The sequence below is a fragment of the Arvicanthis niloticus genome, chromosome 29 (assembly GCF_011762505.2).
Source record: "Arvicanthis niloticus isolate mArvNil1 chromosome 29, mArvNil1.pat.X, whole genome shotgun sequence".
Classification (NCBI taxonomy): Eukaryota; Metazoa; Chordata; class Mammalia; order Rodentia; family Muridae; genus Arvicanthis; species Arvicanthis niloticus.
In genome coordinates this window covers 22,393,925-22,416,335 of record NC_133437.1, presented here as the reverse complement: position 1 = coordinate 22,416,335, position 22,411 = coordinate 22,393,925, and the positions used below count along the sequence as shown (strand labels likewise).

The following is a 22,411-nucleotide window of genomic DNA, read 5'->3' as shown; positions in this document are numbered from 1 at the left end:
ACTTTTCTCAGGCTGGGTGGGAAATATCCTCTGAAACGTATGGATGGCACTTCTGATAAATGTTAGCTTTCAACTAAAGTAAGAACACTTACAATAAATAGTTCACATACTCTCTTCTTTCTTTCTTTCCTTCCTTCTCTTTCTTCCTTCTCACTTTCTCTCTTTCTCTCTTTCTCTCTTTCTCTTTCTTTCTTTCTTTCTTTCTTTCTTTCTTTCTTTCTTTCTTTCTTTCTTTCTTTCTTTCTAAGCACTGTCATCCATGTTTCCTCCCAAACCATGTGGTCTTCCATTTTATATCAGGTCTCACTATGTAGGCTTGGTTGCCTGGACTTGAACTTATAGAGATCTTGCCTCTGCCTCCCAAGGGCTGGGATTAAAGGCCTGTACCGCCAAGGCTGGGATAACAAATTCCTAAAACTCAGTTTATCATGTTGTTACTGATGATTAACATAAAAGATGGCAGACTTATAAGGAGCCATGTAAAGCATGGCAACCCTCTGCCTTTAAGGATACCTTAAGGTCAAGATATTCTGTGCCATGGTTGCTTTAGACACTGAGGCAGGAACCCGGCATTGTTCTGTCTGGGATTTGACTTGCTGGATTTGGGATAGGGGTTCAAAACTCTAATCATCCAGAAGTTCTTTCTAAGGCTTTTCTATTCCACAGACTTTTTTTTGTTTCTTTTCTCTTCTTTTCTTTTCTTTTTTTCTTTTCTTTTCTTTTGAGGGGGTGCTCCATTTGATTTTTGAGCCTTCAGGGAGTTCAGCTAACAATTACTTAGAGGGAGACATATGCTAGATTCTGAGGAATCAGCAACAGGAGACCTCCAGTTCACTTGGGTTCTCAGTGCTGCTGTATTAGCCGCTGTGCTGCCATTAGGTAGTTGGTGATACAGAGGTGGTATGTACAGGGTGCTCTCAGCAGCCTGGGTGAAGCCATTTCTCCTCACTCCTTGGCCATTCCCCTCCCCTGCCCCACCCCCGGAAACCATACCTGATAGACTAGGTATCAAATACTGCTCACCCCCGTCTCTCTGTATCCTGTATTGTAAGCATGGTGCTACTTTGGTGACAATTGGAATACAGGAGCAAGGGGTTGGACAGATGGTTCAGTGGTTAAGAACCTTGCAGAAAACTGGAGTTCCATCCTTGGCACCCATATACCAGGTACCTCACAACTGCCTGCAATGCTACTCCAGGGACCTCACACGGAGCTCTGGCTTCTGCAGGCACATGTGAACGTACACTCACATAGGCACACACATACACATAAATAAAAGAAACAAGATAAAAATTTAAAATGAACAGAAAGAAGGACATCGATGAAGATATGTGAAAATCTGAGTACATCATCTTCACTCTCAAATGAAACTGGAGGAATCTTTTTCAGATGTTAGGATTCCAACACAAACTATTGGCTTTTGTTTTTCCCCCCCTTAAGACATTTACTCATGGTTCCTCATTGCCCATACTTTAGAAACTTTCTTAGTTGTATTTGGAAATAAATGCAGTGGATATTTAAAGAGGAGGAAAGTTTCATATTATTAAACAGAATTACATATGACAGTTTAAGTTGGGGATTATGACCCAGCAGTACAGGGCTTGCCCAGCATATGTGAGGTCCTGAGTTCATTCACTAGCGACCACACATAAACATATACATTTGAAGGTCAAACAGAAACTCAACTGATTTAAGCTTATTTTGACGATATTTGCTTATTAATAATGGCTTTACATCTTAAATTTATATGGACTATTGAGTGAGACGGCTCAGCAGGGGATGGGGTGAGACTATCTGGAAACATCTAGCCTTGGGTTTTTCTGATCTCAAACACTTGAGAACTCAATCAGTTTTGCAGGTTCTGGAGGTATCTGGTAAAGATCCTGGCGACTCTCTTGGTACGTCAACAGTGAGCTGTTTTGTTGTTGAGGGGCAGCTCTCCAGTCCAGGGCTAAGCACTCCATTGGTCTGAACAGTATTGAAGGCCACAGATTAAGGACACAGTAAACAGGGAAGGTCGTTGGCACTGTGCTGTCTTGCCTTGGTGACAGTAAGGGGCATGGCTGTGGATACAGGGAGTCCTCTCTGCTTTCCATGTATTTTTGGGCACAGGGTGACATGAGTAGATTACTATTTAAAACAAGATCACAAAATCCTCTGCGCCACAGTAAACATGGCTGAACTTACAGAGCATTTAAAGTTGTACCAGTTCTAGAAGGTGCAAACGGAATGACTCACCACCTCGTGTGTTGTTTTGACAGGAAATGTATCACGTCTCAATAATTTCCTCAGCATTTTTTCCTGCCAGGTGCCTGTTTTCTTCTTGTTGCTAACTTATTCCTGTAGAATTCCAAATATGTGGCTGGCTTCCCCAGTGATAGCCTTTCCCGGTTCCCCTTCTCCCCTTTTTCAGAGTGGCTGGTGCACAGTGGTTTGTTTGTTTGTCTGCGGGGGGGCTATTTTGGACATGTCCAGTCAGGATGCCTTTGTCTGGAGAGTGGATCTGTATGGATCCGTCACGTAGAATTTTCCAGAGGGATTTGTAAACGTGGCTTTGGACAGATAATTGCTAAGGCTGATTTTACAGGAGGCATTGTTCCCACAGTCCTTTGTGGAAAGGTTAGGGGTAGCTTTTGTTTTTCTATTTGTGTGTGTGTGTGTTTGTGTATGTGTATTGATATGTAGCTAAGAAGTAATTATTTTTACAATAGGCATGAGATACCTTGAAATGAAACAAACCAGAAACAAACCTTTTTCTTTTTTTTACATTTATCTTGTTTATTTTATTTTTTTGAGATTTTCAATATCAATATTATGTGCACATCATGTCTATTCCCTCCAATTCCCCCATGTTACACCTCTTACTCCCTCTCAAAGTCATGACCTTTTCTTTAATTTTTATTGACACACACACATGCATGCACTTATGTGCACACACCCACATATATAAAAATACAGCCTGCTATGTTGAGGACTGACCACCTGGGACTGGATAGCCTTTTAGGGGGCTAGACCCTGTGTAATGACCGAGCTGCCCCACGTTGGGCGGCCAAACTGTAACGGCCTGCTCTGTTCCGCTGGTCCAGGTCTAGCGAGAGAGAGTGTGGGGCAAGCAACGCGAAGAATGGAGACAAGACAGAGGGTCTGATCAAGTCTCAAGTCTCGTTTATTGTGTGTCTTTCTCTCCTTTATTTTCTCTCTCATTGTCTCCTTTATTCTCCATTGAAGGGAAATCTGGGGTATTTATAGGCTTTTGCCACGTGCCTTGTAGGCGCGTGGATACCACGTGCCTTGCAGGTGTGGATATGACGTAAGCCTTACAGGCGTCTATAGTGTGGACAGCACGTGCACCATGTGCCTTGTAGGCTTGGATATCACGTGCACCTTACAGGCATGTATGGTGTGGACAGCACGTGAACTGCATGCCTTGCAGGCATGGCTACCATGTGCGCCTTGCAGCTGGGGGCACTAAACAGCAAAACAAAATATGTGGGATATCAGAGTGTGCTTCCGCTGTTGTAGGCTGTTGAAAAACAAGTCTCACGTCAGGGTGTGTGGCTCAAGATGGTTGCAAAGATGATAGCCGCTTTCTGCTACAAGTCGGCTCCCAACAACCCTGGAGAAGACTGACTTCCTCTCTCAGCAGCCATTAAGTGTAGCTCTTCATCTAGAGGTGGAGCCTTGTGAGGGTAGCTCCGCCCACATCGGAATGTCAGCCAATGTTGTCACTGTGCAGGTGTTGTTGGGTTGCCATATTGTAAGACTTCCTGGCACCATATTGTTAAGATGTGATGGATGCCACTCCCTGTTATATAGAGAAGACACCCTCTCTCAGCAGACATTCTAGTCTTTTGGCTTTTACAGCCTTTCCACTCCATCTTCTGCAGTGCTCCTGGAGCCTCACGGGTAGCCTTGTGGTGTAGATGTATCAGTTGGGGTGGGACATCTCATGGTCAGTTGATCTCTACATTTTAACCAGTTGTGGATTCCTGTGATGGTCTCTGTTGCTGCAAAAGAAGTTTTTTGAATGAGCGATGAGAGTTACACTTATCTGTATTTATGGTTTTGGTTTTTTTTTTTTTTTTTTTTTTTTTTTTTGTTTTTTTTAGAATGCAGTTGGGAATTACCCTGGCTTAGGAGCGAGGCAGTTAAAGGTCCTTCTCCAGGTTCTATGGCTTTATCAACCATGGGGGTTAGCTAGGTTTACAGGCAATTCCCCTCTGTTGAGTAGGTCTTAAGTCCAATTAGACAGCCATTGGTCACTCCTAAGATATAATTACCACTATTCCACCCTTGACTATATCTTGCTGTGTTGGATAGTCTTTATTTTAGTTTATTTTATTTATACTCCAGTTGTTGCCCCCCTTCTCATCCTCCCTCCCATAGTCCCTCATCCTATTTCTCTTCCTCCTTGCCTCTGAGAGAGGGTGCTCCCCACAACCAGACCTCCCCTTTCCCTGAGGCCTCAAGTCTCTCAAGGATTAAGCTTATCTTCTCCCACTAAGGCCAGACCAGGCAGATACCCTGCTATATATGTGCCAGGGGCCTTGGACTGGTCCATGTATGCTCCTGGTTAGTGGCTCAGTCTCTGGGAGCTCTTTGGGGTCTGGATTGGTTGAGACTGTTGGTCTTTCTATGGGGTCACTCTCCCCTTCAGCTTTTCCAATCTTTCCCCTAATTCAACCATAGGGGTCCCTAACTTTAGTTCAATGGTTGGGTGTAAGTATCTGCATCTGTCTCAGTCAGCTGCTGGTACGGCCTCTCAGAGGAGAGCCATGCCAGGCTCCCGTTTGTAAGCACATCATAGCATCAGATTGGCAACCTACAGATTGGGGAAAAAAACTTACATCTAACAGAGGGCTAATATTCAAAATATATAAAGAACTCAAGAAATTAACCTCCAGAAAACCAAATAACCCTATTAAAAAACAAAGAATTTACAACAGAAGAATCTTGAATGGCTGAGATGCACGTAAAGAAATGTTCTTAGTCATCAGAGAAATGCAAATCAAAACGACCCTGAGATTCCAACTTACACCAATCAGAATGGCTAAAATTAAAACCTCAGGTGACAGCAGATGCTGGTGAGGATGTGGAGAAAGAGGAACACTTCTCCATTGTTGGTGGGATTGCAAACCGGTATAACCACTCTGGAAATCAATCTGGAGGTTCTTCAAAAAATTGGAAGTAGTTCTACCCGAAGACAGAGCTATACCACTCTTGGGTATATACCCAAAAGATGTCCCACCATCTCCACCATGTTCATAGCAGCCTTATTTGTGATAGCCAGAAGCCAGAAACAACCCAGATGTCCCTCAAATGAAGAATGAATACAGAAAATGTGGAATAATATTCAGCTATTAAAAACAAGAGCATCATGAATTTTGCAGGCAAATGGATGGAATTATAAAATATCATCCTGCATGAGGTAACTCAAACCCAAAAGGTATATACTCCCAAATGGTATATACTCACTGATAAGTGGATATTAGCTGAAAAGTACAGAATACCTAGAATACAACCCACAAACCATAAGAAGCACAAGCAGAAAGGCCCAAGTGAGGATGCTTCAGTCTCACTTAGAAGGGGAAAGAAAATAATCACAGGAGGCAGAGCAGGGAGGGACCTGGGCAGGAGAGGGGAAGGGGATGGGAAAGGGGAACAGGATCAGGTATGGGAGCGGAGAGGGACAGAAGAGAAGCCCAGAGGGCCAAGAGAATGAATGGAAATAAGCAGCCTTGGGGGTTGGGATGGCAGGTGGGAGGTGGGAGGTGGGGCACCCTCTAGAAAGTACCAGACACCTGGGAGGTGAGGACTCTAAGGACTTCAATGGGGGTGACCTTAGCCAAAATGCCCGACACTGGGGAGAGGGAACTCAGAATCTACTTCAGGTAGATAGGGTCCCAAGTGGAGGGACTAACCACAGTCAAAATTTCTGACCTAGAATTGTTCCTGTCTAAAAGAACTGCAGGGACAAAAATGTAGAAGAGACTAAGGGAAAGGCAGTTCAATGACAGGCCCAACTTGGGATCCATCTCATGGGGGCACCAAGGCCTGACACTGCTACTGATGCTATGATGTGCTTTTATTGTTATGATTCTTAAGCTTTACATATGGGTAAGAATTTTAATTCATTTCCTCTCTTGACAGCTTGCATAGTACCTTTAGATACTTTGATAGCTTAGTCCTCAGGGAGCCTTCCAGGTCAGTTCCAGGTCTGTCTTCTACATGCTTCAGACACAGGTTTTGAAAGAATTAAAAACAGCCATCATTTTCTAAGTTAAGAAGTTACACAGACATGAGTAAAGACGGTTTTGTCATTAGTTCAGTAATTTGTGCAGTTGATAGGAATATTAAACTTGTCTTTGAACACTTAGGTTTCCGACTAGATAAAAAAGTATGTGTGTATTTGTAAATTTAGATAAATTTCATAATAATAAAGACACTTCGTAAGTGTGTGATTTAAATGTAGTGGCCCTAGTATTATTTCAGTGTGATTCAGAAACGGGAAGAGGATGAGCATGGTCTCTTCTGTTCAGGCATTCTCTTCCTCGGATGCGTCTCTGCGCTCCACCTGCAGAGATCGGACACATACCTAGCCTCAAGACGATCTACCTAGCTGTGATACCTCAGTGCTCAGTTTCTTCATTTGTTACTGTCTGTGACTCTGTGAGCACTGTGTACCAGTAACGTGTACAAGCAATTGCATGTACTGTGTGCGAGGTCTCTGAGAGAGCCAGCTCTGTTTAGTATATTTAACATATTTGGCATCAGAATACCACTGAAGTAAGAGATTGAGCTCAGACTCACAGAGATCTGCTTGATTCTCCCTCCCAGGGACTGGTATAAAAGGTGTGTTACCACCACGACCAGGCTCAAACCAATGGCTGTCTAATGATTATCATTCTGTTTGTCTGTTACACAGCCTTGACTGGGCTGAAATTTGGAATCCTCCTGCCCCCGGCTCCTGAATGCTGTAGGCATGCACTGTCACACACAGTACATACTCCGTTTAAGAAGAACTCTCCATAGCATCCCTGAATAACATCCATATAAAAATTTGAAGGAAAAAAAAAACAAGATGAAGTTATTCTCTGGATAATGAAGCCGCTCAGAATTTACTCTGTGTAAGTCAGCCAGTTGAGGTTTTATTTCTCTTGAAGTCAACGTGGCAAATATTTATTGATTAATACGTTGCGTTTGCTTAAAATGCAGTTGGCTTCGCTTGGAATCTCAAAATTAAGTGGGCGATTAGGGGTGCAAACCGAGTGTAACTTTAGTTTTTTGGTGGGGGGAGGGCAGGAATAGGGTCTCATATAGCCTAGCATAGCCAAGAACTCTTTATGTAGTTGAGGCCAGACTTAAACTCTTGATCCTTTACCTCTGCCTCTCAAATTCTGGGATTACAGGCTTGTGCTACCACCACGACCGGCTTAGTGAAATTTTAGATAAGTGTTTTGTATTCTTTGTTCCCTGACCTATGAAAGGGATACCGGCAGCTCCTAAGCTAAAATGATAATTCTACTTGAGCAAGCCAGGATCTAGACGGAAACATTTTTGCAAAGTTGAAAATGGCATATCCACATCTAATGAAAAGCTATAGCTCGCTCTGCAGTGAGTTATTTAAGGCATAGATTTCCTATTGCTCCACATACGGATTCGAGAGAACAGGGACCAGGGTCTGTTGGTTTCCTGCCAGATCCCGATTTGCTTTGTTAATCTAACACTTCTGTATTCAGTGACTTTGCGAGAAAACTGCAGAGCCAATTCAAATTAGTGGGGGAGAGTTTGAAAGAGGCCTGTTGTGTAAGGATTGGCACTAATGAGCGGCCGTATTCTAAGGCTGCCTGGTTCTACATCGAAGGTCACAAAGACGTGTTCTTATTTTCTTCCAGTACAACGCCAATTAATTCCTGACGCATTTTTCTAGGGAAAATGACTTACTGTCAAAGACAACTGACGTGAGCACTTCTGTCATGTTTAGGGAGGGGTAGGGATGGATACAGTTAAACCGTTGGCCAGGACTTGTGTCCTTGTTCCTTGAAAAATAGTTTCATGGTGTCTGGGGATGTAGCTTAGTTGGTAAAGTGTTTGTCACATAAATAAGTTCCCATGAAGGACAGGCAGGGTAGTGTGCATCTGGAATCCCAGTGCTCCTGTCACGTGATGAGGAGGAACAGACAGGAGAATTCCTGAAAGTTTGCAGGCCAGCTAGCCTGGTGTGTGCAGCAGTGAGCCAGAGACAGTCTCAAACAAGGGGGAAGGCAAGGACCAACACTCATGGTTATCCTCTGTGTACCATTGTGTGTACATCATGGGATAAGTATGTCTACACTCACACCCAGAAGCGAGTGTATGCATACATGTACACACACACACACACACACACACACACACACACACACACACACACACAACACAGAGAGAGAGAGAGACAGACAGAGACACAGAGAGAGACAGACATACACACACACACAGAGACAGGCAGACAGACAGACAAACACAGAGAGGAAGAAAGAGAGAGAGAGAGAGAGAGAGAGAGAGAGAGAGAGAGAGAGAGAGAGAGAGAGAGAGAGAGAAATTGGTTCACTGCTCCCAAGTCCCAAGTATTCAAACTCAAGTCTCTTTTAATTCAAACTTGATGACTAAATGATGCCTTTTTATTGGGTTGGTGGACCTATAAGAAGGGAGGGGAAAAAATCCTGGTTTTGCTCATTTCTGTTGAGTTTAGAATCGCTTCAGTTGTAGCAATGACACTTTTAACTTTTTTTCTAATTATGTTAGAAATTCTTAGAGTCAAGTGTACTTTGATTTTTCTGGAGCCTTAGATCCCTGCTTCCTCCCTGACAAGGCTCTTCTTCTTTAACACATTAAAAAAAACAAAGAAACAAACAAAAATATAAACACACACACACACACACACACACACACACACACACACACACACACACACAAAACCTCCACTTTCCTTCTGCATCTTATGGGGACGTGTGGTGTCCTACCGCTGGATGGGCTATGAACATACAGCCATTTCAATGGATATAGAAACAAAGTCCAAGTGGTGTGGTGAGAATTTTGGTTTCCTTAAAAATTCAGTTACGTTATGTGAATATGTTTTTGTTTTAATCCCAGGTGTGGGATATGGGGCACTTCAGATTGTCCACAGTGGCTACCTATGATTGTCTCAAGTGCTGTAGGAGGGGTGTGGTTTTTGCCAGCTGCAGATAGCTTTCATTTGGGTGTAAATGGCAGAGCCCAGAGGGCCCTTGGTGGCTGCTGCTCCCCTCCTGCTGTGGGTCCAGCTGCTGCATGTGCTCTTGCTGGATTGGATTGCTGGGTTGCTGGATTGCTGGGTTGCTGGATTGCTGGGTTGCTGGATTGCTGGGTTGCTGGGTTGCTGGATTGCTGATTGGAGATGTTTGGATGACGAAGATTGGATTTTCTCCAGGGAACTTGACACCTTTTATCAGCAGGAAGTAGTTTAAAGAGGTCCACATCCTTTTCCCTTCTAAGCTCCTTTCTCTCCTACCTAGTGTTGGGGGATTGGAAGGGATTAGGGTGGAATAAGGGTTGGAAGGGTGGTGGATATAAGAACCCAATAAAGCACACCCACAGCGTGGTTTAGTTGTTCCATTCAGGAACAACTGGGGGCCTGTCTTAGATAGGAGGTCTGGAGTTTGATATTAACGATGATAGTACCAATCATTATTGGTTGTTTTCTGTGGTTACACGCTAGACCTTAATCAAGCACTTCCACATTCAGTATCAAGCAATTAAATGGCATGGCTCTTACGCCTGTAATCCTGGCTCTCATTCATATAGGTGTCTTAGCTTTAACTCCTATGACGACCTCACTGTGTATCCATGCTTCAGATGAGGGACCTATGGAGCCGAGAGACTAGGAAACATGCTTCAGGCCAGCAGCAAGCTTACTGGCCCATCTGTGGGAGTCTAGAGCCTTTCTTCCCTTTTCTTTGGAGGTTCTGTGGAAGACTGGGAGGGGTCCACTTGTCCTCATGTTCAAGAGACCTGAAGGAGCTCTCTAGTCTAAAGGTCCTGGACGTTTCCACTGAGGCTACATTTTCAGATTTGTCTTCGCAGGGAACGATCTCCCTCCATCTTTGAACTTGCCACACTCTGAAGGGAGACAGCTGTCTTTGACAATCTGACTTACGTACATCTCTTAAGTCTTCCTAGGAAAAATATACAAGTTTAAAAAAATAAAACATTCTTTACCCTCAGGCAAATTGCTATCGAGTTGGGTCAATTATGACTCCTCCAAGCTCTAGGTGAAGTTTTAGAGAGAGAAGCTTCTGATTAGGTACCATCCTGCTGATCCCAAACTCTGACCGCTCAGAACCAGTGTTCCCAGAGCTTTCATGACTTCCAGGAGTCTTTGCATTACGTGTGCACTGAGAACGTGAGCAAGATTTCCATTCAGCTTCTCCCACGGATTTATCCTGTTCACCTCTGTTCCACTCTCTACATGGTCACTATTGACCGTGATTCTGTCCCCTGGGTCCTTCAGTTTCCCAAGTCATTCCCAAGGACAATAGCATGTTCCCTTCCCCTGACCTCTAGGGTACAGACAACAGTGTGTTTTTTGTAGAGAATTTAAACACTTTCAAAATGAGTATTATTAGTCTCCTTAGTCAAGATTCAGCAATGCCAACACTGGTTTCTAGAATTACGGCTCTCAAAAGCAATCTTCTTGTGACCTCGGCCATTGCAGGCACTCACTTGCATGTTAATGATCTCAGCCTGTTTTAACGTGGGTCCCTCAGTCTGACATTAGGATGAACATGGAATTGAGGTGTGACCACTCCCAGTTACACACTTGAGCCCTGCACAAGTCACTCCTGCTTGTTCTTAGAGTGAATTCCGGAGGCGGGGAGGGGGTTGGTATGACACAGGCTTACCGTGGGTGCACTTGTGTGATATCAGGAGCACAGGTTAACTGTGTGTTCCAGGAGTTGGTGTGAAGTAGGTTATGACAATAAGGACCACAGGCATAACTTGAATTAGGTTAAATGTGCCAGTCTGTGTGGCCACGTGGGGATTTTTGTATTTCACATGCAAAGCACTAAACCAGTAAGAGGTATGGTGTGAGCTTCCTAAGGAGCGTTTGAAACTAGTCTAAGGGGTCTCCTGATTCTGAATTCCACTTTTCACACTGAACTTTAAAAACGTAAACATTCCGTTTATTATTATTTTTGCCGGTTTCTTCCTGTGGTTTCAGCTGTGTTCCGTGTGTTTCCATTTCTCTGGGCTGCTGCAATGGCTTCCTAAATGCTCCCATTCCCAGGTTCCCCTTCTGCCTTACTCTGGCACTCTGCAGGTTCCTCTGCTGCCTTCACAGCGACGACTCTAAAGTACATGGCAGAGCGTGCCAGCTGTCTGTCTAGAATGCTTCCCTGGCTCCTGCTGCTTGCCAGGCCTACATGGCCCTCGATGCTGTGTGCTTCCCCATTCCACTTTGGCCTACATCCTGCCAAGTGGACCTCAGAGCCACTTAGGACAGCCAGCCTCTCTTCAACTGCACGCCATTCTCCTTTGCACCTTTCTGTCTCGCCTACACTCCCTCTTCCCACAGCTCCTGTTTCCCAGGATGCCTAGAGCCTGAGCCAGTCACCCACCATCTGTCCTGTTGCTGGAGTCAGTATGTGAATCAGCTTCCACGGTGACACTTACTGTATGGTGTCCCATCACTGATGTCTGCGTTGCCTTGTTTCATGCCTGCTACATGCCGTGCTCCCACACCTAACTCAGGCATGTGTGCAAACTGGACTCTTTCCACCCATGCTATGTGCCTGAATTGACAGCACAGAGTGCAGCTGTCTGCAATACTGTGTGTACTAGGCTCTGTGATCTGGGATAGTGTTTTCTGGTTTAGAGAAGTGAACCCCAAACCAACTGGGCTTTGAGCTGCCTGAGAAGGCCTTAAATATATAAACTCTGGGCATTGAGGCCACCTGAGTTAGAATCTCTGGCAGGTGAGGCCTGGCAATTTGCATTATACCCTAATGGAGTGGCTTCATTTTTGCATAGGAAGCTTTCAGTGAAAAAGGGACACTGTTAACACACTCGCAGTGTTTGGGAGGCACATGCACTTGAATCTCTGTGAGTTGGAGACCAGCCTGGTACACACAGAGAGTTCCAGGCTAGCCAGAGCTACAAAGTGAGACCCTGAATAAACAAAAGGAAAAAAGGAAAAAAGAAAAATTACAGTTGTTAATGTTGCTTTCCCTCTGTCCATTAGCTTGCTTCTTTATATAAGAAAGCGACGTTACTCACTGTGCAGAGCCCCTTCTGTGTAGGAAAGGAGAGTGAGTTTATCCATTTACAGTTAACAGAGAGCCCCGACTAACGATATCACTTAACCCTTGGTTTTCTGGGAAGTAGAAGGCCAGTCAAATTTTGTCATCAGCCATGAAGGCTGGAACCCAGTGACTCTACATCACTTCTGGCTTGTGCTTGTAAAAGACATCTGTATCATCGATCATTAGGGTTTCCGTGTTTTAGTAGGTGTTTTTTTAGATTGGGAAGGGATGAGATTTCTTCTCATGTTGTTTCATTAGAAGTCAGTGAAGTGCACGGGCTGGTGAGATGGCTCAGCGGGTAACAGCTCTTGCTCATGGACCCTGACAGCCTGAGGTGGATCCCTGGAGCCTTAGTAAAGGTGAAGAAAAGACCTGACCCACAGGGCTATCCTTTAACCTTCACACGCAAGACCACACATGTGTGTCATAGACACACAATTACCGTGGATAAATAAGAAGAAAAAGGACTTCATTAACTTCTCAAAGAGACAACAGAAGAAGTGAATTTGCAGATTCCTGCTAAGTTAGCATTTTTCAGCAATTTGCCTGACAAAAACAAAAATAAAAACAAACAAACAAAACCCACAAACCTGCTATGAACTTTACCCTCATCTTGATCGATTTTAATTTGGAAACCAAACTCAAATGGAATTGTATTTTGACATGCCTGGTTGTTCCTCTGAAAACATTGCAAAGACATAGAGTGAGTGGGGTGTATTAAGCTATTTGGGGGTCCATTACCATCAAAGAAATAATGCTGGGGTTAAGAAAGAGAAACTTTGAGCAGAAGTTTGAAGTCTTGTCGCTGTGGACTCGCCACCATCCATGTGTTCTTGTTTTGCTGCCCCCTCGCCCCTGAGTGAGGGAGGGCCAGCAGTGTTTTAAGCTCCTGGGATGTAGATCCATCCTGCCTTCCTGTCTTTCCGCCTTTGCTCCTTCCCTCCAGCAAATACAGTTACTGGTTTAGGTGTTGACACCTGCTATCATTGGGTTTTTCCCTGAGTGCCTACTTGAAGTCTGCCCTTGACTCCATTCTGTTGCTGGTTTTAAGCATATGGGGGGGGGGGTGTATCAGGGGAAGCTGGTCATGACGTGATGCAACACAAACATCATTCCAGACTCTGCTGAAATGAAACCTGTCCATTCTTTGTGACTACCTTCATGGCTCCCGCTCTGGCCTTAGCTATGGGCATCCTTTCCTAAGCTGGCAGCTCCAGTCTGCTCTTCGTTCTTATGGCACCCAACTCCTCCACCCCTCTTTATTTACTCGCACGCAGTACATGTGCGTGTGCCAGTGTGAGTGTGTACTCCAGGTTGGCTGGCCGAGTGAACTTCGGGTTTATTTTTCTGTGTCTGCCTCACATCTTGTCATAGGACAGCTTGGCTGGGATTACAGATTCTTGTCACTTCTGTTGGCTTTTTACATGTGTTCCTGTGGTGGAAAGGGGGACTTGAACTCAGGCCATCATGCTTGTGTGGCAAGTGTTTTACCTGATGAACCATCTCCCTGGCCTTTCTCTCTCTTTCTTCCCCAGGATGACATTGCGTTTTGAAGATTTTTTTCTTTTTTAAAGAAAGAAGATTTATTTATTTTATTTATATGGGCACACTGTTGCTGTCTTAAGACACACCATAAAAAGGTCATCAGATCCATTACAGATGGTTGTCTCTCTTTGGGGAGGCACTCAGTAGCTCTCTACCTGTGGGACAGAACAAGACTCTCTGCCTACCCACAATCCTATGCTCCCCAGCATGGGACCCACCTCCATAGTGCCTTCTTCAGTATTCTCATCTCTGTTTGAGGGCTCACTGTAGCACCTGCTAATCCTGGCCCTTCTTCCTTCTCTGCCGTCTCCTGTGCCTCAAATAACCCTTCTTGTTGCCCTGGTCCTTATCAGAGCATGCCAGGCTCTTGCCCTGGCCAGCTCCTTAAAGAGTTTAAGGTATCTTTAAATGGATTGGCTCCTTTGGGAACTTTCCCCACATGCCTGCTTTGTGTTAACTGGAATACAGCTTAGGTTTCCTTAGAGACTTAGATAACATCTTCTTAGACTTAGCTGTCTGATCTTACAGATTTCTGGAGAACAGGGTGGATCACTCTTGAGATTCTCCAAACAACAGATTACTCCACCATGCCTGGGTCACCACTGTGGCTCACTGGCTTGGTTTCAGCTGGCTCAGCTGGACATCAGTATCCGTCCAGCAAGACCAGGGAAAGCTGTTAGGAGGGCGTAGCCAGAGTTAGACAGCGGACGTAGGTCTGTTCACATCCCGCCAGCTATGACCTCATCATTGTCACAGATAACATCAGGGGAGGCTGTATGAGGTAGTCCTTAGCTCAGCGCTGTCTAAACAAATACAACGTGAGTCGTATATGTAATTTCAAATCTTCAGGTGTGCTGGCATATGCCTTGTCATCTCAGCTCCTCAGGAGGCTGAGGCAGGGGGCTGACTTGAAGAGTTTGAGACCAGCTGTGACACACAATGAGACCTCATCTCAGAAAAGAATCAACAAACCCCCTCCTGTCTAAAGTTTTCCAGTAATGACATTAAGAACCAAAAGGTGAAAAAGGAAATAATCATTGTATTTGGGACAATGTAGATTAAACTAGTGTTATGTTAACATGTAAGAATCGGGCTGGAGAGATGGCTCAGCGGGTAAGAGCACTGACTGCTCTTCCAGAGGTCCTGAGTTCAATTCCCAGCAACCACACAGTGGCTCACAACCATCTGTAATGGGATCTGATGCCCTCTTCTGGTGTGCCTGCAGACAGTGACAGTGTACTCACATAAAATAAAGAAATAAATCTTAAAAAAATAAAATAAAATAAAGAAAAAGATTGGTTATATTCCAAGTGCCCAGTAGTCTCTATGGCTAGTGGCTACTCTTCTGGGACACTGAAACTTATTTAGTTGGTTACAACCCAGCTAAAATGGAAGGATTCGATGAAGGTTGGAATTAATATCAGGGGTAAAGCTGGAGTCACTGGCAGCTCTCCTCTGGGAAGTCCCTGCTCCCACCTGTCCCAATTTAAACGAAAGCTTGGTGTTACATGAGATGCCTTGCACATACAGTTATCTGTCATGGTCTGGTATTCTCATTGAGTTGAACATCTTAAGGCCAACAGGCCCAAGACACTCTACAGGACCAAGACACTCTACAGGACCAAGACACTCTTGCTTGATATTTCCCATGTTTTAAGTATGTGATAATTGAATGAATGAAGTAATTGCATGGAGATTCTAGACAAACAATAAACCAGTTCAACTGTTTTCACTGTTCTCAGACGAATGCTACAGGCCTCTCCTCCAGATGTATCTAGAGTCATAAAGTGTTTAGGTGTGTCTGTCTGTGTGGGTTCTACTTGTCAGACTTGCCACTTCCACATGTTCAGGGGTGCTTTCGTGTGACAGTCATATTCTGACGTCATGGAAGCGTCCCTGTTTCTACAGATAATGTTTTAAAAATATAACGACCTGTATCTAGAACATCTATGTTTCCCTGGAAGTTTGAATCTTTCGTTCATGGCAGCTGCCTGTGAGCTGTGAAAGAGCAAGGCAGGGCTGTTTGAGTGGGCCCTCGTGTTGAGAGTTCTTGTGTGGTGTTTTGGGGCAAAATATTCTTTCCAGGAAGTAGTGTAAATCTTTTGCGTCATAGAATGAGTGGTACTTTATATCTGAGACAGTATTAGCAGCGGTCTATAGGTGAGCAGAAGTTACCTGAGATTTTTGGAGTGAGACGAGGCATGAATACAGCTTTTCATTATATTCTATGGAAGGCCGTTTCCCAAACACATTCAGTTACAGAAGTCACAGGTTCTTCTGCTCTCTCTCATAACTGACTTGCATATCTCACAGTTAGGTAGCTGAAGTAATAGCTTGCCTGTGCTGGTTCCTGAGATGTCACAGTAGTTTCCTCTACAGAACAGGCAGGAGTGAGTGAGGGGCCAGAAAAGGGTTGGTTGTTCAGGATGGCAGCACTGGTTCACTATTCCAGCAATGGGTTCCTTCCCTTCTCACCCACTTTCAGTTCCTCCTGCAAACAGAAGCATCTTTCTTCCTTCCCACTAGTGGCTTTTGGGATGTGTTTCCTCAAATCAGGGCACGGCAACCTCAGGCGAATAGAGTAATACTCACCAGTACCATTACCACACTAACGCCGTGAGTGCACATGTGTCAGCCTCTTGAAGGGCTCTGTGCATACTGTTCACCTGCTCCTTCAACTACCTTATTTGATAGGCATGATTTTGGTCCCCACTTTACATGTGATGAAACAGGCTTACACTAAGTGGATTGCCTAGTCACAAGCTGATGAGTTGTCAGACTGGGTATGGAGCGGAATCCTCAGCTTTTAGCCTTTGTGTGATCCTGCTTGGGAAGATTGCCTATGTGATGTTATATATGCAGTAGTGGTAGGGTTGGGAAAGGAATGGAGAGGAATGAGTGGGGAAGCTGTGGATGGGAATAAAGATGAATTCCTTTCTCCCTCTCTCCCCTTTTTACAGTCAGTCTCTCACTGTATAGCCCAAAATGGCCTCAAACTCACAGTCCCTCTGGAATGACACATAGGCACCACCATACTCTGCAGGGTATACCAAGAAGCCAGACCTCTCCGGCTCATAGTCAAAGTGGTAGGAGAGTGTTCACTGCAGCTCCCTTTGTGATTAGGAAGCTAAAGCCGAAATGTAGTTCAACCTTCTTACTTTATTAACCCGGAGACACGTGAAAACGGGGAATTGAAAGCTCAGAAATAACAAGTTGTTCGCCTGAAGACACAGTCCTAATGAGTAAGGTGAAGTCAGCTGTGCTCCAGCCAGCCATCTCTGGTTCAAAGGTAATTTTATTTGGTTACACTGTTTCTTTCCCCTTGAGCTTTTAAGGCTTTATAAGGAACCCTTGCTTGTGGTTTTTATGAAATGTTTCTACTTGTTACTAACAGATAAAGTACCTGGGAACTACCAGGAGGGAGTATGTGTTTGTCTGGCCAATAGTAGCTGGGACGTTGAGAAGTTGATACAAAGCTGTTCCCTTGCTGTTCAAGGGATCATAGAAGAGATGCTGACACAGTGGTGGCAGGGATGAGACATGTCTGGGCCCGCTGTGGTATGGGGAAAGTGGGGACAGCCTGTGCATTTGGGGACCCTCTTCCTCTGCTGTGGCCTCTGCACAGGCCCATTTCTCACCCTGAGTTGAGTGTCCTGGTCCATGGCTCTCTGAGTGGAGAGAAGTACGTGTGGGAAACTCCCATTAAGTTGCTTTATAACAAACGAGAACCCCTCATCCTCCCGGACAGCATGGCTAACCATGGTGGGTGTGAGCAACCCCTGACTGAGGTCGTGAGTTAAATGGGTCTTGTAGGCATCTTTCTTGGGGAGTGCTGGCTTGCTTTAGAACTGCAGACAGTTTACTTGGAGAAGCATCAGGAGAGCTGTGTTCTGATGCTCTGACAGGCCTGTGCATGTAGACTTCTCATGTAGACCCCATGGGAAGCTTGTCTGTGGAAAGGTGTTATGGGAACGAGGGTTGGCAGAACCAATGGCAGACCTCCAACGGTTTAGAAAGGGAGAAAGTAGCTTTGAAGGACAGAGCTGGCATCCTTTCCGAGATGTTTAGGGGAGTGAAAGTGAATTGGGTCAGATTTCATAACTGACCTGTTGACACAGACAGAGCCTTTAATAGTCTGATTTACCAGTTTGCCTGGGACTAAGAGATGACTGCTGCTCTTGGTGGTGTAGCCCTGAAGTGAAGTAGGCTGGGTAGAATTCTGAGCTGGATAAAGGTTCGTTTGGTGACTTAGGACTCACAGTTCTATCGTTAAAAGGGGGAATCATAACATGCTCTGGATAACTGTGGGGAGTGAGCAGTCACCACACTTTTAAAGGCGACTCCAGGTCTCACAGAGGGCAGGAATGAATGGCAGGCATTGGAAGGGAGCTTCTGTGTCACTGTGTGACTGAGTAGGTCGGTACCGCTGTTTGCATTGTGTTCTAGGGGAAGCTGGTAGACCTTATGGAGGGTGTTTAAAGTTTTCCCTCAAGCTACCCTTACTGCTGTCACTCTATACAATATTAACATATAACCTGGCGCAGAGCAAACCTGTAGTCAGTTGGCTTTATGCCATTAAACATCTTTCAGATCCAATGTTTTGTTTTTGTTTTTTTGTTTTGTTTTGTTTTGTTTTTCCAGTGGTGGAATAACCGCATGTTGTTATCTCTTGCTGTCACTGAGGGACCTCTAGCCTTTTTCCTAGTGCTTTTTTCTTGTTTTATAATCTGTGAAGTGCATCTTCATCTGAATTTGTGGCTCAGCTCCTACTAGGGAAAAGGCAACTTCATTCTTTAACCGTGGCTGGACATTGAAACCCAAGTCTGAATTTAATGCTATCACCATGTGGAGTGTAGCCTCCCATAGCTGCTCTTCCGCTCTTTGGCCTCGCTGGCCTGAAGACCTGAGAACTTGTCCTCACCAGGGTTCCCTTTGGCCGAACGGAACTGCTTGTGGAAGGTTTTGAAGGTGAGCTGAGGATACAAGTTACGAGGCTGCAAAGAGGTCTGAGGTCCCCAGTGCTCCTCTGTGTTGTCTGAACTGTTCTCGACTGGCAGGGGGCAGGGATATAAATGGTGATACCATCTTCTCCCTCTAGCAACTTGTTACCTACTTGAGATAACAGTAGCAGGAAGGAAGTCGAGATGTTAGCCAAGTCAGAAATCTCACCTGAAAGCTTGGCTGGGAATTCTGGAGTCCTCCGTTCAGAGAGAATGCTTACACTTGGGGTTGTCGTCGCAGGGCTCCCTGCAAGAGAGGAATTGGACTGGGTTTTAGGATCTGCTTGTGGAGTGGGGGGAGGGGATAGGGACAGGGAAGAGGGGAGGAGAGGAGAGGAGAGGACAGGGAAGGGGAGGGAGAGAAAACATGGGAATATAATGAGAGTGAGAAGTGAGGCAGAGTGAGGGAGACAGGTGCTGAAACTGTAAAGAGTTGGACACACGAGGAAACAGCACTATAGAGCCCGGCAGGCAGAGTGGGGCCACAGTAAGAAGGTCGGAAGACAAACGGATTTTAGAGGCATGGTAAGCAATAAAGAGTCTTTGTGGGTTTATGAGAGATGTGAGGAAAGTGGTTGAACTGGAAATTCAAAGGTGGTGTCGGAAGTCTGTCTCTGAGAAGGTCATTCATAAGTACATAAGCACTTGTTAATGGTATTTGTGTGCATCTAGAATCCATTAAAGTTTAAATTGGCCCCACCGCATCTCCCATGTCTAGGAATGGTTGGCATCTCCGTGTTACAGGTGGGAAACTGAGTTAGCAAGCGATCGGGTGGTTTCTTGGGGCCAGCACCAGTTTTGGAGTGGTGCCTAAGGGACTTACCTTCCACTTTAGAGTAACCGATTCTTGGAGGATAGAGCAATTCCTCAAGGTGGCACTCCCCAGAGGCTTCCCACAGTTGTGATTCACTACCGGCCCAGGTTTGTAGCTATTGCCATCAATAGCTCCATTTTACAGAGAAGGAAATGAAGGCTTAATGAGCTTAACTTGGCCAAAGGCAGAACCTAGGAGCCTTCATCTCAGGGGGACGAGTTCCTCAGCTGTTCTCAACAGAGCCTGTGGGTTGAGACTCCTTGCGGAGAGGTGGGGGGTGGTGTGGGGGAGGGTTGAATAACCATTTCACAGGCGTCGCCTAAGACCATCAGACTACACACGATATTCACATTACCTTTCATAGCAGTAGCAAAATTAGTTATGAAGTAGCAACGAAAAATAATTTCATGGCTGCGGGTTACCGCAACATGAGGTATTAAAGGCTTGCAGCATTAGGAAGGTTGAGGACCACTGACATTGATGCACGGCAGCTGTTCATCACTCAGGACTATGATGGGATAGATCTTGAGGGTGCCACGTCAGAAATCAAGATCTTCTGGAATGGGTTTGCTGAAGCAGGTGCCTTGGCTTCATAGTTAATGGAGGCGAGCGAAATATTAAGAATGTGTTAAGGCTGGATACTAGGAATTTCGAGAAGTTAACTATGTAATTGAGATCTCTCATGATTTTGGAGATCTAATGTTAAATTTTGTCAGAACCTCTTTTTTTTTTGTTTGTTTCAGAGTGTTCACAGTGTCAGAGGTGCCCTTTGAGGGGGCCTTGCTTACAACTGCAGTCTCTCAGCCCTTCCTCTTATATTTTGTGCACAGCCTCGTGGGTGGGATCTTAAATCCCACAGTCTCATGCTCCTTCCTGAGTATGTGTGATGGGCTATGTAGTTCTTTTGACCCCCACTGTCTTTTCCTTTCCTTTAGCATGGCTAACTTGCATCAGTCTGTTGAGACTCAGTATCCGGTCCAGTCTCTCTGCACTCCCCTACTGCTCATACCCTGCCTCTGGACGAGGACTGGCATTTCTGACTCAGGCTTGTCCTGTCAGGGTTTCAGGAAGATGTCACAGGGGTGGCCATGTATATGTGGTGTTTGGGGGATACTGGATTGGTCACCATAGGTGGATGGCTGGTTTGTTATTGGAGTTAGAAGCTGCAGAGCGACTTAGCCACAGTTTCTGGCTGCAAACAATATACAGGAACTTTGGTAATTAAATTAACTGTTTGAGAAGGCCCTGCTTATGCGTGCTCACCGTGTAATAGTTCCTGGCTTTACTCAGGCAGGCATAGAGCAGAGAAAACCCTGTGGCTTCTGTAATGCTCACGGAATACTACTTCCTGCCAAAGCTATACACAATGGAGGATTTCCCAGAGGGAAGATCCAGTTGCTAACAAAGAGAAGGGAAAGAGGCCAGGTAAACCAGCACCCCACAGGAGTCTGCTCTAGAGAAGAAAGGCATGGCTGGGATCCTGGAGGGCTCTCTCTCTCTCTCTCTCTCTCTCTCTCTCTCTTTCATATACAGTAAAGCAAAGAGGTCTTTGCTTTCTAGGTGTTGGGAACCTCTGAAGAGGACCAAGCTAGATGGTAGCCAAGGACAGTATTTTCAGGATATGAATCTTAGTCAGGGGGCTACAGAAACGGAAATCCAGAGTTTTCCATGCATCATTAGTAGATTGAGAGTTTCAGACTCTCTGACCTTGGAGAATGTATGGACTCTTGTCTACAGGTATCCATAGTGGGGCCACTGGTGAAATGCTGTTGAAATGAATTCATTAACATCTATCCAGACTCAGGCCAACCACAATGTCCCTTCCAGCTGCTGCCTGGCTTCTACCCAACATGCGTCTGATAATTCTGTGGTCATCCTTTGCTTTTGTTTCCTGAGATAAGAAGCAGAGACCTGTAAAGCCCCTGGGTGCACAGTAATCCCGGCACACCCTTGCTTTGTTAGAGGGGGATTTTCTTCTCTAGGCTGTGTGTGTGTGTTCTTCTGGTCCTTGGCATGCTCCGATGTGGGAATTAATTGAAATGCAAGGTTGCTTGAATACTGATGTCCAGTCCCATTGGGCTGGGAAGCCCATCTCTGTGAAATATGAACAACATCTGTACAGAAGCCTGTCCAGTCCAATGCTAATGTCACCACTCGAATGGCATTGGACAGCACGTGGAAAATAGGAGTGAAAACGCCTCCAACAAGGCTCTTTTCACGGCCGGCCCTTACAATGTGCCCGATTCTACAGCTTTTGGACAAAGGTCTGTGTTTTCTCTCGGGGTTTTGTCATGCTTCTAGATTGTACAACTAGGGGTTTGGCCTAATTATAGTTCACAGGTCAGCACATTTAACCCATGGGAGGAATCTTCCTTAAAGTGACAGCTTTTAAATGCATCTTCAGGGACTTTTTAATGGTTTTTGACTTGATTGACTTTGCATTCTTATCTTAAGAGATCATTTCCTGATTGTACGTCACAAGAGTCTCTCATGCCATCTTGTTTTGCCTCCTCAGGCCAGTACACAATGACTTCTGGTATTATAATACTCAATTATCTGGTTTTTCAGGGCTGGGGACTGAGCCCAAGGCCTGTGCTCACTAGACAAGCATTATTGCCACAGAATCGTACCTCTGGCACTTCTAAAATCTTAAAGACAGGGTCTTTCCATTAAGCCCAAGCAGGTCTTTAAGTCCTAAACCTCCTCTCTCTCGAGTGCTGAGCTTACAGGCC

The 22,411-nt window shown here is 45.1% G+C and overlaps 1 protein-coding gene and 1 long non-coding RNA gene across 3 annotated transcripts in view; one reads left to right on the top strand and one right to left on the bottom strand.

Moving 5' to 3' along the window:
• Arhgef28 (Rho guanine nucleotide exchange factor 28) overlaps nt 1-22,411 on the top strand; it is a 282,901-nt gene that overhangs the window by 11,879 nt on the left and 248,611 nt on the right. The window lies entirely within an intron of this gene.
• Nucleotides 2,793-19,114, bottom strand: LOC143440296 (uncharacterized). Its single transcript, XR_013108073.1, has 3 exons — nt 19,035-19,114; nt 6,163-6,231; nt 2,793-4,007 (listed from the first exon to the last, which is right to left on the bottom strand). It is a non-coding gene; the product is annotated as an uncharacterized LOC143440296 (long non-coding RNA).